At 39.2% G+C, this 18,939-nt stretch overlaps 1 pseudogene; it reads left to right on the plus strand.

Annotated features, from left to right (window-relative positions):
* Positions 1–10,407: 10,407 nt before the first annotated feature.
* LOC133754215 (palmitoyltransferase ZDHHC2-like) lies at positions 10,408–11,937 on the plus strand (annotated as a pseudogene).
* Positions 11,938–18,939: the final 7,002 nt, after the last annotated feature.

An 18,939-nucleotide genomic window follows, 5' to 3' on the forward strand; every position in this document is an offset into this window, starting at 1 on the left:
TATATAATTTTGTCTCATTTTTCACTGTTACATAACTTTCTATTTGTCATATTACCTACCACCTTCAATACAATATAACCATGTTTTCTCTTGATATTAAAAGGATACTTTCCAGGGGCCAATTCCTACAATGCCAGCATCCCACATGGGTGCCAGTTAGTGAGCCAGCTGATCCATTTCTGATCCACCTTCCTGCCAGTGGCCTGGGAAAATCAGCAGGATATAGCCTAAGTAACTTGATCCCCGCTACCCACATGAGAATGTAAAGAAGCTCCTGGCTCCTGATTTTGGCCTTGCACAGCACTGGCGGTTGTGGCCACCTGGGTAGTGACCAGCACATGGAAGATGCTTCTCTCTGTGTCTTCCTCTCTCTCCTTCTCTCCCTGTAACTGACTTCTAAATAAATAAATGAATCTTTTTAAAAGGGCAGTTTCCATAGAGTTTTTTATTCACATATTCAATTTTCATTTGAGAAGCAAGAATCTTGCATTCACTGGATCACTGACAATGATGGGCCAGGACAGAGCCAAGAGTCAGGGAATTGATCTGGGTCTCTGAGTTGGCAGGGACATGAGTGCCAGAGTCATCTGCTGCTTCCCATGTTGTGCATTAGCAGAAAGCTGGACTGAGATGCAGAACCGTGACTCAAAGCCGTGCACTCTGATATGGGCTGCAGAGTTCCCAAAGCAGTTCCCCACTGTACCCTGAAAGGAATAATTTCAAATTTTTCATGTGATATAAAGTAACAATTTTCATCATGTTTTGTCTTCATTTTTCTATCTTTCCCAAATCATCACTGTGCCTGAAAATGTCGTTGATCTATAAGGGGTTTGAAAATATGTTTCAAGGGTGGTTGTTTTGAAGTAGCTGTTTAAGCCTCCACAGCAGAGACTGAAATCCCATATCAGAGGGCCTGCTGTAAGTCCCAGTAATTGTGGCCTTCTGATCCAGCTTCCCTCTAATGTCCCAAGGAAGCAGAAGGTGATAGCATGTATGTTTAGCTTCCTACCACCTCCCTGGGAAACTGGGATGGAGTTCTTGGCTCCTGGCTTTGCTCTGGTTTAATCCTAACTGTTGTGGGAATTTGGAGTGAGAAATTCATTCTCTCTCTCTCAAATAATTAAAACATTTGGAAATGCAAAGACTATAAAACACTTACAGAAATTTCACATAGAAACAAAAGCCATAGGATTTTGACATAGAAAAAATATAAAATAATACATTTATCTGATTTTGTCCCTTTGCAATATTCTCTCCTTCAGGTGAGTAACTATGTTAATTAAAAATAAAAAGGCTTTAAACGTTGTTGTAAAATGTAAGTGCATTGGAGGAAAGGATGGGTAGAAAGTAGAGACCTGTAGAAACATGGGGTCTTGTGTAGCAGGGCCTTGTCTAGACAGAGAGCAGTGCATACCTGGTCACATGGAATACCTGCCCCAGATCTTCACCTGTGCCCTGGGGAGGCCTCAAGAAGCCCACCTCTGGAAATTTTTATTATTCAGTGGGTTGAGGAGGCTGGCCCTGGCCCTCCTGTACATAGAGTGCACCATTGTGTCAGAGCTGGTTCTATGAAGTCACTGTTGTCTAGCACCCCTCCTTAGAGGCCACTGATTTTTAGATAACTCACTATTGACTTGGAGTTTGTTTTTCTGGTTAGGAGGCTCATTCAGCACAAGTGGATAAATTCAGGGTCCAGGTGAGTGGGACCTGCTCTCTTTGTCTCCTTCTGAGTTGGGGACATTCACACTGAGGTGGGTGGCCCTGATTTCTCCTGGCTGCTGCAGAAAGTGATTTTGGTTGTGCCCTTAGTGGTGTCCAATATATGCTGAGTGTGTATACAGTTGTTTCTCTCCCTGTAAGGTGGGAGCAGATTTCCCCTTGATATGATCTGTGGTGGGATATAATGTCTATGGTGAAATTATTCAGGTTTCCCAAGCCTGGTGTGTTTTCTTGGTGTAGTGTGAAGGAATCATTACAATATAAGATGGAGGTGTCTTCTAACTTGATGCAAGAATCCAACACATCTTTATGTTGGTTTACCTTGTGGATGTGCAGGTGTGTGACTGTGTTATGTTCCTATTTGTCCTGAAATCTTCAGTAAGTTCTTGGTAATTGTAAAACCTGCTGCAAGGTGAACTACAATTATTTAGGTGACTGGGAGAGCTTTGAAACTTCCTATCTGAGACAAGCTGTGGTTATCCTGAAAATGATCTAGGAAACTGAGGGATGACCATATACCCATGGGAGAAACTGAGCAGTAATGTGGCAGTGCCTTAGGATTTTGTGTCCCAAGTCAGTGTTGTAAAGGGGAAAAAACAGGAATCAGAAGGTCTCCTGGGAAACTCACATACATCAACAGTGGCTAAATACCAGTAATTATGTTGGACGATATTAACAAGTAGTGGTTCAAAGATAGTTAAAAAGAAGAAGAAAGCAATAGCTTAGCAGCTATTAGGCCATATACACATAATTCTTGTGTACATAGACAAGAGTGTTAAGTTTCCCACTAACCCAACCCAACCTCAGGCTTGTCACAGGAGGCAATGAGCTGGTAGACCAAGGGACATCAGGATAAACAGGTAATTCCTTCCCTCACCATCACTATTCAAAACAAGAAGGCGCTTGTTCTGCCTAGCTACTTCTTTAGAGGAACATTTCATTCTATGAGCTGGTGCTGCACATGCTGTCCTTGTAATGGAGATAGTAAGTTACATTTAGAAAAGATCCAATAAGGAGGGAAGATTGTTCCAAGTGTCTTGCAGACTGAACAATTTGTTAAAGTGAAATGCCTATTAACAGAAAAAAAGCCTCATATACCACAACAAGATAGTATGGCAGAATCTGGAAATGCAATGTGAAGGTTGTCCTAACCTGACTTGATGTCCATTAATGGAATTATTAAGTAAATTTTTGTTAAAAATGATAAATTCAGAAAATTTGAAGCAGTGCAGGACACCAGAGTGGTGTAAAATGGACTGAACCAAGGCAACTGAGACATGTGGTCTCACTGACACAGTTGATAGTGAAAGTTACAGGGAACCCACATATATGAACTGATGAGAAGGGAGGAAGGAAAACAAGCTACATTATATTTTATTGAATTGAGAAATTGAACTCAAAACCACATATTCATAATTATTAAATCCGTTTATCCAACAAACTGAAAAATCTAGAAGAAATGGATGTATTTCAGGACACATAGAGTCTACCATATTGTAGTCATGAAGACAAAATCCTAAACAGAACAATAATCAAGATAGCAATGAAATCAGTAATAAGGATCCTCACAGCAAAGAAAAGCCCAGGACTAGATGGCTTCGCTGCTGAACTCCACCAGTCCTTTTTTTAAAATTTTTATTTATTTATTTTGTTGACAGGCAGAGTTAGACAGTGAGAGAGAGAGAGAGACGGAGAGAAAGATCTTCCTTTTTCCATTGGTTTACCCACCAAGTGGTCACTATGGCTGGTGCATTGTGGCTGGCACGCTGCGCTGATCCAAAGCCAGGAGCCAGGTGCTTCCTCCTGGTCTCCCATGTGGGTTCAGGGCCCAAGGACCTGGGCCATCCTCCACTGCACTCCCGGACCACAGCAGAGAGCTGGACTGGAAGAGGGGCAACCGGGACAGGACCAGCACCCCAAGCAGGACTAGAACTCGTGGTGCCAGCACCGCAGGTGGAGGATTAGCCTAGTGAGCCGTGGCACTGGCTCACCAGTCCTTTAAAGAAGAACAAATTCTAATTATTCTCCAAGTATTTAAAATAATCGAAAAGGGTTATTTCCTCCCAAACTCCTTCTATGAGGCCAGTATCACCTTAATTCCATAACTGAAAAAATATAGAAAGAAAACTATAGACCGATGTCCCTTATGAACATAGACACAAAAACTCTCAACAAAATACTAGCTAATCGAATCCTACAACACATCAGAAAGATCATTCACCAGGACCATATGGAAGTTATCCCTGGTATGTAGGGATGGTGCAACATAAGCAAATTAGTAAATGTGACACAGCATATCAACAAATTGAAGTGTAAAAGCCATATTATTATCTCACAAGATGCAGAGAAAGCATTTGATAAATACAACATCCTTTCATGATATAAATATTAAGCAAATTGGGTGTATAAGAAACATTCCTCAGTGCAATCAAGACAATAGATAACAAACACACAACCAGTATCATATTCAATGAACGAAAGTTAGAAGCATTTGCACTGAGATCTGCAACTAGATAAAGATGCCTGCCCACTTTCACCATTGCTATTCAATATATCCTGGAAGTTGTCTGCAGAACCATTAGGCAAGAAAAATAAATCCACAGCTTAAATATTTTAATGGAAGAAAAATTTGTGAATTTTTTGTCAAGATGAAATTCTCTGGAGATATAGAGTTGAAATATTCAAATAAGACAGAATACACATAGCTGATAAATTTACTATGATGATGATAATTCATATACACAGTTAAAGCATACAAAGAGGTGTGTCATAGGTTTGGTCACTTAACAAATACAGTCAGGGCTGGCTCTGTGACATAGCAGGTAAAGCTACCACCTCCAGTGCTGGCATCCCATATGGGCCCTGTTACAAGTCCTGGTTGCTCCACTTCTGATCCAGCTCTCTTATGGCCTGGGAAACCAGTTGAAGATGGTGAAAGTCCTTAGGCCTCTGCACCCATGTGGGAGACCCAGAAGAAGCTCCTGGCTCCTGGCTTTGGATTGAAGCAATTCCAACTGTTATGGCCAGTTGGGGAGTGAACCAATGGATGGAAGGCTTTTCTTTCTCTTTCTCCATCTCTCCTTTTCTCTGTGTGTAACTTCGACTTTCAAATAAATAAATCTTAAAAAATACAGTCTTTTCTTCCTTATTCATGGAGAACAGATATACCAGATTTTAAAACACTAAAGCTATATATAAAAGTCTGAATTGCAAAATAAACACTTTAGCATCTATGATGGACTTAGGTGCTCATGTTCCCCTGTAGTAAAATTCAAAATGATCATTTTATCTATAATATACACAGTAACATAATCAAGGAAATTGAATTTTTATTGTCTGCAGATTTTTATTTGAAAATGATTCTCATGTCTTATTAGTCCTTGGTAGTAAGGCAAGATGGCAGGAATTGTTCCTTAGTGTTTGTCCTCTGTGCCCTCATTCATCACCCTTGAAAAGACTTCCTGAAGTCTTCTCTTAATAACAGAAGTAGCTTAGGAGCCTTCAGCCTTCTTTTCTGTGATTCTGAAATTATATTTCCACTTGGCACTTACCAGCATACTTCCCTGCAATGGAGAGTTGTGAAACATCATATTTCACTATTAAATTAGAAGTTTCTTATTTTAAAGACTTCCTCATATTTATTATTACTCCCAAATGTGTTAGTATAATGACCTATATTTATTATAATAAATTACTCAAAAACATTTGATCAGTGTGCAAATTCTGCTACAAAAAACAGTTTGTATTAACATTCAAAAACTTTAAATTTTATTTTCTTACATTCCTTGATTTTAAATGCATTTTCTTCATTTCCTTTTGAAAAAATATTTTTCATTAGATGGCAGCACTTGGGATGTTGGTCTTTAAAACCAAGAAGGGATATATTCTATATTCTTTGTTTTATTTTCTATTAACCTTCAAGTATCCAATTAAGAAAATATCTTTAGTGGATAAATAAATGTTTCATAAAGGTCATTTAGATTTTACAAATACCCTCTATCTCCTATATCATTAACAAAAGGTTGATTTGAATTGACAAAAGGAAAAAAAGATACAAATTATGGACTATTGAACATCTACTACAAGTACATTGAATGCAAAACACTAAATGTTTTGTACTTGTCATCAATACATACTTGTTTTCTTATTCAATAATACTTGACATAGATTCAGAGAATGATATAGGTCATGGGTAAGAATTAATATATTTATCTGTTAAAGTCACATTTACTATAACCCACCAAAATATACCAACAGATTGATAAAAACATTTTCCGTACACAGTTAGGTTTAGTTTGCAGTTAAATATAATGAAAAGATATTTTTATATGCATTGGCAAAAATCATATATGCTGGGGCTGCCATTGTGGCAAAATGAGTTAAGCTATTGCCAACAGTGCCAGAATCCCATATGAGCACCAATTCTAGTCCAGGCTGCTCCAGTTCCAATCCAGCTCCCTACTAATGTGCTTGGGAAAACAACAGAAGATAGCCCAAGTCCTTAGACCCCTGTATCCAGGTGAAAGACCCAGATGAAGCTCCTGGCTCCTGGCTTCAGCCTGGCCTAGCACTGGCCAAGTCAATCATTTGGGGAGAGAACTGATTTAATAAAATTTAAAGTCTATATTGCAGTGCTTTCAGGTCCTTCAGAATTAGTGAATCAATAGACTCCTTCATCTGGAGAAATGTGGTTTATGGCCTTGTTCTGATTTTAGTATTTAGTGCCAGGTATCCATCACCTGGGGTAGGATTTACTTTGGTAAATAGAACTTACTACTTATTCTCAAAAGAATGTTCTTGTCAGAATAATGCTTCTTTAATGGAACAAGGAATTTAGTTACCAAATACCAAGAATGTTTCTGAATATTCTGTTATCTTTCCCATCATTTTAGATTAGCTAGACATGTGAGAAAATATCTACTTTTTGAGCAATAAAATTGAAATAACGAAAGCTCTGGCTTCCTGTAGGTAACATCTAGTATTGATAACCAAATTTTTCTTGTTCTTTCTTTTTTATTATTTATTATTTAAGGCTGGAGTGCATTACTCTTGTGATACTTGACACATTCTAGGGTGTCATTGCTTGAAAATCACCATATGTATTTTTGATTCCTGCCCAATAGGTACCTTGGCTACATACAAGTTTTGCAATTATTGTTTGAAAAACTTTGTCTTTTTCTCTCTTTTGATTGTATCTATGTTTTCAGAATCAATATTCTTAAATAGTAATATTTGAGATGAAAGAGAGTCAGAAGATATCAACATGTTAACTACATGCTTCTCACCCAAGTACTTGCCACTAGAAGAATTTTTATTTGCTTACTTTTTAGTAATTAACACTTTATTTTCCTAAAGCTGAAAAAAAATCTATGTTTCTCATATGTAAACTTTCAAAACTATAGTAAGCATTTTTCATGAAAGTCCAAATGAGAGGAGCAAGGGAGAAAGAGATGAAAGAAAGGCAGATGGCGACCACTAGGAAGAGACTGGGAGCAGATATTCATTTCTGTCTGCTCTCTCAATGGCTTATAGATCATATTTATAAAGGAAATAAGTATATCATAACTATAAGGGAAATAAGTAGACTGTGTGGATGGGAAGTGACACTGGAAGACAGGAGACTTGACTACAAAATACAAAGTCATAAGTCCCAAACAGAAGGGAAGTCCCTAAATGTGCCCCAACAATGAGAGCAATGGGGGAGGAGGGAATAGCAGAGCATAGAACACACAAAGGGACAGGAGTGCTTCTTTATTTCATAAGACAACTTTCCTAACCTTTCCTTTTATTAAGAACCTTTTATTAAAAACATTTCCTAAAATAGTGTCTTTTCCTTTTTCTGGGTGATACATGACTATAGGCTGGTCTTGAGCATTATGGGGAGGGAAAATCAGCTAGAAGACTCCCAGGGAATCTCATCTCTGACCCCTGAGATCTAAAGGGAGACAGATGCTCAACATCCCCCAAATGGGTGAAGCCAACTCTTCACATCTTAGTTCCTTGGCCCAAACAACTTGGAAATCCCAAATCTGCCAAAATTAATTACAACTCCCATATAAATTACAACTCCCAGAAGTCCTGGGGTCAGCAAAAGGAGGAATGGATGTTATCAGTCATCAAAGATTTATGGAAGGGCACCCATCCCCCACAAGCTCTTCTATTTTACCTGAATTTAGGCCACTGGTAAAATAGGTGTGGGAGGAAACAGGAACTCAACAAAACACACCCACCCCCATTTGAGGATTGCTCCTCCCAGGCCCCAGCAGCCACCCTGTCGTTTATGCTCTGTCCCTTTTACTCCCTAACCCAGACAGAAACCCAGTGCCCCAGAATGCCTGGGGGAAGGGGAGAGGGATGTCATGAGGTGGAAGGAGCTGGCCGGTGCCCCAGGAGAAGCCCTGGGAAACAGCTCTAATTAAGATGGCACACTGAGGAGTAATCTCATCCAGAGTTTAAACATGGCCCTGACTGATCTTAAGTGTGTGGGGACCTGCAAGCAAGGGCCAGATGGATTACCTAGTCCAGATCAATCTTCAGGGGCTGGACTTGTAGTGAGGAAAATGAGTGGAGGGGGAGAGCAGGTTCCCAGTTTGCAGGCTATGGCCAAAGTCCCCAGGAACACCCCGTCAGTGGCAGGAATGTGGAGGAGGCCCCTCTTGAAATATTGGTGGCTACAGTCTCCTATGATCTCTGATGCTGAGGGGCTCAGTCTTTTCCTTGGAAGCTTCTTCCTCCTCCATCTCTTCCTCCTGAGGCATCCCAGGCTGGAGCCTGGAGCCTGAGGCATACCAGGGGCCTGTGTTGGAGCGGGTGCTTTTCTTCACCTCTGTGGGGACAGGCCACTCCCCTGTATGGTGGCTGCGGCCTTTTCCACTTTGAGGTCTTCTGCCTATTCGGAACATTTAGGGAGTCCTCCAGCAGGTCCCCTGCTCTCCCCTTCAGTGTCCCTTTCTCTTTTTCTAGGCATGGTGGGAGTGGGTTTGCATAATTGCTTGTGTTTGAAATGCAATCCTTCCCTACTCTGTGGGAGCATCTTCCTCCACTCAGGCCTGCTCCCACTCCTCCTCCCCTGGAGATGATTGATATGAATAGATTGCCTAGTTATGTTCTCTGTAACAAAAACCACTTTTTAATTTTTGAGACCATTTTTTACTATGGGCAAAGCATAATCCTGTAATTACTGTGGTAATCTCACACTGAGATGAGTTAAGGAAAAAATTCTAAGGTTTCTGTCTAGTTATCACTTTTACTGATTAGTAAGGCACCAGGACAATGCTTTTAGATTCTCAGGCTTGCTCAGGTAAATTCAGCATTTTTACCTCATTTAACATCTCTGTTCCTTACCTTTTCTTTAGTATAAGGGATAGAAACTATAGGCTGGCACCATGGCTCAATTGGCTAATCCTCTGCCTTGGGGTGCCAGCACACTAGGTTCTAGTCCTGGCCAGGGCACCAGATTCTGTCCCGGTTGCCCCTCTTCCAGGCCAGCTCTCCTCTGTGGCCAGGGAGTGCAGTGGAGGATGGCCCAAGTCCTTGGGCCTTTCACCCGCATTGGAGACCAGGAGAAGCTCCTGGCTCCTGGTTTCAGATCAGCGTGATGTGCCGGCCATGGCAGCCATTGGAGAGTGAACCAATGGCAAAAGGAAAACCTTTCTCTCTGTATCTCTCTCTCTCACTGTCCATTCTGCCTGTCAAAAAAAAAAAAAAGAAACTATAGAATACAAAAAAAATATGGAATACACACAATGATAATAGAAAAGTTTCAAGTCAAGATTTATTAATTTCTTCACCATTGTTCTTCTGAGACTATTTTTCTCCAGTCAGAATGTTTGCTTCAATATTTGCTTGAGTAAAAATGTTCCAGCTATGATCCATTTCAATTTTTATTTGAAATTGCATGTATATATAAATATATATACATATATATATATACATATATATACATATATATATATACACTTTCACAAATGATGTCTATAGGTGTTAATGGATACTGATTTTTCTGACAGCAGTACAAAATTCAGATTCCTCAACTAATACAGTGAAACCAGACACAGATAAGTTAGCTATTCTCTCACTTTAGATCCTTTGGAGATTATATATTTTGTTGTCTTCTCTTTGTCTTTAGTTTCAAAAAGTGAACCTAAAGGTTTACCTTGAAAATGGTTTGCATCATTTAATGCATCTATAATTTGGTGATTGTTGACTTTTTAAAGTTTTGGAAAATTTTCAATGATTTTCTTCTTCAATATTGTTTCTGCTTATTGTTTTTTTCCTTTTTAAACCTTTCCACTTGGGCCTACAATTGAAAAATGTCAGCAGTTTCTCTGTGACTTATTTAATTCATGCATCATTGTCACTTTTCATCTTTTATTTTCTCCCCATTTTAAGACTGAATATTTTATTCTCTCTTGGATTTGGCTTTCTATAAACAGAGATTATGCATCCATGTCTTCAACAAAACAGTCGATAGAAAATACATTTTTAAATCTACATGTAGAGCTGCCTCCTCTGCCCCCTCGTCCCATGGCTGCCTCCTCCGCTGGGCTGAGGAGCTGGGCGTTCACAGTGGCGGTGGCAGTAGCCACAGCACAACCAGCCCCCGCCCCCAGGCCAGTCCTACCGGGAGCCCCTGGCGCGGCCATCCCGCCCAGAGGCCAGAGCTGGGCAGGTGGATGTCGCTGGAAGATGGCACCCTCGGGCCTATGCAGCATCAGGCGGCGGTACCGGCGTGTGTTGTGGCGGGTGCCGTCCTGAATCCCGGTGGTGTGCATCAGCCTCCTCCAGGGCTGGTCCTACTACGCCACCACCATCCATCTCTGACTAGTTCCCATGGAAAACATTGGCGAACAAGTTGTGGGCTAGTTGGCTTATCACCTACTTTTCGCGATTGTTTGTCAGGTCGTACTGGAAAACTATCTTTACAATACCAATGGATCCTTCTAAAGAATGCCATCTCTCTTATGCAGAGAAAGAATTGTTGGAGAGAGAGAGCCAAGAGGACAAGCCCATCAGGAAGTTGTTAGGTGAGCAGCTAGGGATCTTCTCATTTATACCAGGACCATGACTAGAGCAATCTGCTATTGTGATAGATGCCAACTTATAAAACCAGATCACTACCATCTCTGTTCCATCTGTGATAAATGTATTTTGAAGATGGATCATCATTGCCCATGGGTGAACAATTGTGTTGGACTTCAGATTGTAAATTCTTCCTTCTTTTCCTGGCTGATTCTCTGCTGTACTGCCTTTTTATCACTGCTACAGACTTACAGAATGTTGTCAAGTTTTGGACAAGTGGTCTACCAGATACCCAAGCCAAGTTCCATATGATGTTTCTAATCTTTGCTGAAGCTAGTTTTCTGTCAGCTTATCTTCTCTATTTGGCTATCATTGTTGGCTAGTCAGCAAAAAATAAATCTACATTAGAGGCATTCAGGAGTCCAGTATTTCGAAGTGGAACCATTAAGAATGGATTCAGCTTAGGTCTCAGTAAAAATAATGAGACAAGTTTTTGGTGATCAGAAGAAGTACTGGTTGCAGCCGGTGCTGCGGCTCACTAGGCTAATCCTCCACCTTGCGGCACCAGCACATGGGGTTCTAGTCCCGTTCAGGGCACCGGATTCTGTCGCAGTTGCCCCTCTTCCTGGCCAGCACTCTGCTGTGGCCAGGGAGTGCAGTGGAGGATGGCCCAAGTGCTTGGGCCCTGCACCCCCTGGGAGACCAGAAGCACCTGGCTCCTGGTTTTGGATCATCGTGGTGTGCCAGCCGCAGCACGCAGGCCACAGTGGCCATTGGAGGGTTAACCAATGGCAAAGGAAGACCTTTCTCTCTGTCTCTCTCTCTCTCACTATCCACTCTGCCTGTCAAAAAAAAAAAAAAAAAACAAAGAAGTACTGGTTGCCACCCACTTTTTCATGTCTGTCTGATGGCTGCTCCTTCCAAGCTTGCCTTGTTAACCAGGATCCTGCACAACCATCTACTCCTGCAGGACTGAATTCAACAACTAAAATCCTGAAAACCATAAATTCCTGCAAAGCCATTGTGAGAATCCCAGATCCACCTTCTTACTGACTCTCAGTCTTGGACAGAAAACAATATAGACCTTGGAAGAGGCAAAGCTGCTATGAGCAATCCTGCATTAACCATGGAGAATGAGACTTAATCCTCAAGCAAAATAAATTCATGCTTTATTAAAGTATTGATGCTGTACGTGGATGAAAGGCTCCCATATGAAGCCACCATTTGGATATGCAGAATATGAGTTAATTGTCTGTAAGTTGTTACTTAAAACATAACACACTTTTGATCCAATATACAGAAACAGAGATTCTTATTAAATATTAAAATGTTTTATTGTATATGAATCAAAGAAGAAATATCTTCTATCGAAAACTCGGCCTAAATTCATGGGCCAGTTTTCACCTAAATAATGTGGGTAGCACAGTTTATTACTTAAAAACTTCATTGATTATCTGATTTTTTATTTCAAAAATTGAGACTTAAGATACTGTTTCAGATTTAAAGGATTTCATGTCACACTATGAGGTGCTTGATTTGTAAAATCTGTTAGTTACTATTAAGAAGGTAAGGGTAATAAACCAGACTTGTTTTACTTTTTCCTTTTGATAGGAAATGAACCTCAGACTTATCAACCTGTCATAACTATGACTTCATTACAAAGTCCAAATGGCCTATACTTGAAGATCACCATCCATTTTTATCAGACTTTAATTACTTTGCTTTCCATTAGAAAATAAGTATGAACATTGAAGCTGGAGCTTTCTGATCAAGCAAATGGATAGAACACATTTCAGAAAATGAATCCAATGTTCTTAGAAAATAATTCTAAATCAGAAACACCTTTCATCTTTCCTGATTTTTGTAATTGGAACAAAATCTGCAACATTATTAAGATTGACTTCTGATACACTTTTGTGGTCTTGGGTTTTTACAAACATCTTTTTAGTCATTTCTCCTATTGAACTTAGTAAAAGTATTGAACTTCTGTTAACAATTCCTTTTTGGGGGGGGCACAACAATACAAAAGTTGCACTTTGTAAATTCACATTTATGAAATAAAAAGCAAAAACAAAACAAAACAAAAAAACAAAACAAAAAAATAAGAAGCAATGGGTAGGCCAATGACATCTAATTTGGGGGTCAGGGCTATCTTTTGGGAATGGGTCACCTAAAATGGCACCATGCACCCAAATTAAACAAAGCTGTGATGTTCTGTATGCCCAAGCCTGGATTCCCATCTTCTTCAGAATCTTCTAGCAGATGGAAGTCAGAGTTGATGAAGAACCAAGTCACATTAAAACAGCACTGACTGAAAAAAAATTTGAACTGAGAGATCATCTTCTTCATATGGTGGTGAACTCAGCTATCCTACATGACCAGGGAATGAACTTATCATTATCTTGATGCCAAAATGTACTGATTCATGGAGAAGATTGAGGTTGCAGCAAGATGTACTACAGGGAGTTCTGTTCAGGGTTAGGCACAGCAGAATTTTCTGGGGCATGAGATGAATTGGGAAATATTACAATGTAGAGATGTCCACTGTTATAATATAAGACAAACCTTCTTTCACTGTTATGAATGGAAATTCTCCTGTGGGTCATATATATCAATGTTATGAATGAAACAGTAGAAGTGGTAAAAAAAAAAAAGAATTCCTTTTCGTTCAATGGATTCACCCTCCTGTAATATATCTATATTATTTGTCCTGTTAATCCTCCAGTGGTATCTATATTATTTTTATTATTTCTTCTCATCAAAACTATGACAGTAAAACTATATTTTTCTTGAAGTACCTATCAAGATTAAATTATGCAAATCATTAAAAATCATATTGTTTTGGAAATTTAGTTCAGTATGAACTAAATGGCATGCTGTTTGAAAATTTAGTTTAAGATAAAAAGATGTTTTTGTTGATGTCAAAATGCTTGGCTTCACTAAATATACTAAAAAGCTCTTGTGCTTTGTATGCATTATTTATGAAAAAAAGTTATTTTTTATTTGAATGAACTATACATTTTATAAATGTTAACAATTAGGATAAGCTGCATATTTTTCTTAGTATTGACTTTGAGAATTTAAAGCAGATTACCTTTTAAAACCACATAGTTGGGGCCAGGGCCTGGCTCACTTGGTTAATCCTCCACCTGCTGTGCCAGCATCCCATATGGGCATAGTCCAAGTTGCGCCTCTTCCAGTCCGGCTCTTCCAGTCGCAGCACAGGCCAGGGCAGTCATTTGAGGAGTGAACCAACAGAAGGAAGACCTTTTTCTCTGTCTCTTTCTCTCACCGTCTATAACTCTACCTTTAAAATAAATTTTAAAAAGAAAAAGAAAACAGGAGACAGTGGTGTATCATTAAACTATATTATTTCATTGCTAGCTCTCCAGTTAGGACTCTAAATATCTCGAGGATCTACTTTCTAAAACAAAAGCAGAAAGGCTAACTCTAAGCTATTGTATTTATGATGTTGAAAAGAAAAGTTGAGGGGCCTGCACTGTGGTGTAGTTGGTTAAAGCCCTAACTTGAAGCACTGACATCCCATATGGGCACTGGTTCTAGTCCCAGTTCTCCTCTTCTGATCCAGCTCTCTGCTATGGCCTAGAATAGCAGAAGAAGATGGCCCAAGTCCTTGGGCCCCTGTTACCCATGTGGGAGACCTGGAAGAAGCTCCTGGTTCCTGGCTTCAGATCAGCGCAGCTCTGCCCACTGCAGGGAGTGAACCAGATTTCTCTCTCTCTGTCTCTACTTCTCTCTGTAACTCTGTCTTTAAAAACAAAACAAAACAAAACAAAACAAAACAAAAAACACATAGTTAAGTAACTGGTAGGTAATCAAAGAAAAAATGATAATAAACTTTTCAAAATGTTTGTTAGAAAAATATTCAATAAACTAAAATACCAGAGGACAATGGAATAAATACTCCATTATTTATCCTTAAAATTACTTATCCTTGATAAAAATATGAAGAGTTTTATATTAAATGTGTTTATGGAATGAGCTACATAGGCCAAGTCCATTTTGTAGGAATGCAGTTCTTTGAATAATATAGCAGCAGTCTTTTTCAGACTTTTTTTTTTAAGCTGAAGAATTTGACAATCTGCTTCAAAAAATCTGGGAAGACATGATATATTCTTGCTTTTATTTTAAAGATTTTTTTCCCTTGGTCATTATTCATTATCCTGAAGTGCCACACTAGAAATGATAACTACTCTTAGAAGTTTTAAGGGCAAGAGCAGCATTTGATGTATTCAGACTCATATGTAGCCAGATATTTTTTCAAAGCACAGAACTGGTATAGTGATATACTGGACTGGATTCTGTTAGGTGTTCCCTCTTGCAAAGCTGGAAGGTAGGGGAAAAAGAGGGATTTGTATACTTTACCTTGTTAGAGTACTGGTAAGATCCCCCTCTGGGTCTTTTATGTATTCATTTAAGCACCTAAGTGATTATATCTAAAAATTGCATTTGGAAAACTAAAAAAATAAATAAAAATTTTTCAAAAAAATGAAATCTACATGTATAGATTTAATTGTACATTCAAAGATTTCTTATTGGCCAGCGCCATGGCTCACTAGGCTAATCCTCCACCTGCGGTGCTAGCACCCTGGGTTCTAGTCCCGGTTGCTCCTCTTCCAGTCCAGCTCTCTGCTGTGGCCTGGGAAGGCAGTGGAGGATGGCCCAAGTGCTTGGGTCCTGCACCTGCATGGGATACCAGGAGAAGCACCTGGTTCCTGGCTTCAGATCGGCACAGTGCATCAGCCACAACGTGCCCACCATAGTGGCCATTTGGGGGGGAACCAATGGAAAAGAAAGACCTTTCTCTCTGTCTCTCTCTCACTGTCCACTTTGCCTGTCAAAAAAATATTTCTTGACATTATTCTTTCAATAACACAGTAATTATTTTCATAGCATTTACATTTTATTAGGTATTTAAGTAAATCTAGATGATTTAAGGTGTACCAGAAGATGTGAATATATTATGTATAAATACTATGTCATTTTATACAAGAGATTTAGGAATCCATGGATTTGGATATCTGTGAATGGCATTGGAGCCAATCCTCCATGAATTCTGAAGGCCAGCAAGTATTCCACCTCTCTTTCACTTTAGCTTTTTCTAAACTGTTATTAACCTCATTCACTTATTTTAGTTTTTCTGTTTGTGTGTTAAAGTATGTCTATGTGATTTTTAGACTATTTTTTATTTCTCCGTGAAAACTCTCTTATCATGAATCTTGAATATTTGTCAGTTATCTATATTCTAGTCTTGATAACTCCAATATCTAGATCTCCAGTCATTCTGTTTCATATATTTTTCTTCCCGACATGTCTATTAAATCTAAGTTGTATGTTAGATACTTTGCATTAAAAAATGCAGACATAATTTGAGGTTCTGAATAATCCTATCTTTATTAAGAAAAAATTTTCTTTTACTTTTTGCAAGCAACCAATCAGTGTAGTGATAGTTTAATTTAAAACAATCAATTGTTTACCTGATATTGAAAATATAGTGAAGATGACTTTTTTTTAAACTTTTATTTAATGAATATAAATTTCCAGTGTACAGCTTATGGATTACGATGGCTTCCCCCCCCCCATAACTTCCCTCCCACTCGCAACCCTCCCCTCTCCCGCACCCTCTCCCCTTTTTTGCATCAAGATTCATTTTCAATTCTCTTTATATACAGAAGATCAATTTAGTATAAAGATTTCAACAGTTTGCACCCACATAGAAACACAAAGTGAAACATACTGTTTGAGTACTAGTTACAGCATTAAATCACAATGTACAGCACATTAAGGACAGAGATCCCACATGAGGAGCAAGTGCAAAGTGGCTCCTGTTGTTGACCCAACAAATTGACACTCTAGTTTATGGCGCCAGTAACCATCCTAGGCTGTCGTCATGAGTTGCCAAGGCTATGGAAGCCTTCCAAGTTTGCCAACTCTGATCATATTTAGACAAGGTCATAAAAGACAGAGTGAGGATAGTAACCAATGATCCTAAGAGTGGCATTTACCAGGTTTGAACAATTATACAGCATTAAGTGGGGAAGAGGACCATCAGTACACACAGGTTGGGAGTAGAGCCATTGGAGGTAGAGTAGAGGTTATGATTACAAAGGAATGAGGCCCAAGTGCACTAGACAGGGCCTAGAACAAAGGACAGAGTCATTATTAGAGGAGCTAAGAAAGGTGGTGTCTAAGCTACAATTAAGTTTTCTGATTGAGAGGCAAATAGAACCTGATAGAAGGGGCTTGATAATAATCTGGTGGGCTTTAGGCCTTGTAAATTCAGAGGCCCAGACCTATCTATCTCTTCACATGGGGTATATCCTAAGGGAGGTGTGAACCTCCTAGGGGAAGGCACTCTGTTGACTTTCATTACTTGGCTGGCCTGGGAGGAGAGCTGGCCAGGTAAAGGCAGGGGGCATCTCTAACAAGAACTTTACAGTTCTGTCTGCAATGTTGCTGACCCTACTTGACCATCCCCTCAGCTGCAGTGGTCACTTTGGAAGTTGGGCTGAGTGAAGGGCTTTTCAGCTTAGAGCCAATAAGATCTGTGGCTCTGACCTGGGCATCCTTCGACTCCAGGGCAGGTCCATTTCCAGTGATCCAACTCTTGGCAGAGCTGCGAGGGCTCTTCACAAGCTGACTTCTGCTGAAGCCCAGGCTTACCACATTGAAAGCCACTGCAGTGGACTGGCCTGTTGGGTCTCCTTGAGGGCAGATCACTGTACAGATCAGCCATTAATAGGCCTGCCACCCATTGCTTCTGATGCCGAGCTTTCTTTGCCTCCTGGTTTGTGTTAAAGTAGACCAGAGGATGCAAGTCAAGGGAGTGCCCGTTTCCCATCTTTAATCTTCGGTGGCCTGAACTACAAGTCTATAGTCACAGGCATGTTCTGTAGTAGTTTTTCTAAGGTAGACAATGCCCATGAGGAAAATTATATTCTCACTTTAAAACTTTCTTTCCCTTTGGTCTGAAAGGGAGGTTTTTTCTACTTACTGTATACTTGGCTGATGGCGAAGTGAATCTAGCTATGAGATTATTATTTGAGTTCTTATTTTGGCTATGCTATTGCAGAAAAATGTTAGCCATCTCTTTGATAAGGTCTAAAGATTAAATTGTGCATCCTACAGATTCCTTCATAATAGAATTAGTTTCCTACCTTGAAGAGAATAGAGAAATGAAAGAACAAGTTGGGCTTAGAATAGAGAAATGAGGGAGCAAGTCCTAGATCGCTTGCTGACAATAGCAATATCACATGAATACTTAGCAAACCATTTCAACCATTAGATAACAACTTAAGAAAACATTTACCAGAAGGTCCAATGCCTTCTATAAATTTTAAGAATCATGTATTTGAAAACACCTCTTAAATATCTAACATGGTGTAGTTTGTTTAGCCAGTAAACTTAAGCACAACCATCTAAAATGTTTTGTTTCTTTCTACCAACAAGTCTAAAACATATGATACACAGATTCAGGTCCCACAGATTAAAATGTATCTTTGATTGATTTTAGCAGCTTAACTTTATGGACAATCTTATCTATAAGCCATTTAAAATAAAACTCTTAATAAAATTTCCCCATGTGGACATACAATATGTACACACATATAATATAGCATAATAGACCAATATAGCAATTTTAATAATAGCTTTTAAAATCTTTAACTCTTTTTGTAGATTGCCAATTGATTTGAATTGCTTTTTCTTTTTAGTAACCTCAGTTAACCATACTTTCTCTCAGTTGGTACTGTTAATACATTATTGGCTTCATCTGTTTACAGAGCCATCCCAAAGTACTGAATACAATAAAAGTGGCTGGAAAAAGTCCATAGGAACCTATAGGAGGACAGCTAAACACAGAACCAACAACGCTTTAGTTTTATGAGCAGCACATCATATATAACTGTGGATGACAAAAGACTTTAAGTCGCCATGTTTAAAATTATAAACTCATCAACCAACAAGAGGCACTTGCTTACTTCACAGTATTTTTGAAAGCACCTGTAGGATTTTACAAGTATTTAACCCTTTAAGCCTCTGGGGCTTTCTCATGAAGATAACTATCATGTCTAGTAACACAAGATCATTAGACTTTTGAATTCTCAAACATTTGTATTAATAGCATTTTCCATTATAGAAACTTAAAGTCTGGTACCACATCACATCTTGACAGTCCTT

The sequence above is a fragment of the Lepus europaeus genome, chromosome Y, assembly GCF_033115175.1.
Source record: "Lepus europaeus isolate LE1 chromosome Y, mLepTim1.pri, whole genome shotgun sequence".
NCBI lineage: Eukaryota > Metazoa > Chordata > Mammalia > Lagomorpha > Leporidae > Lepus > Lepus europaeus.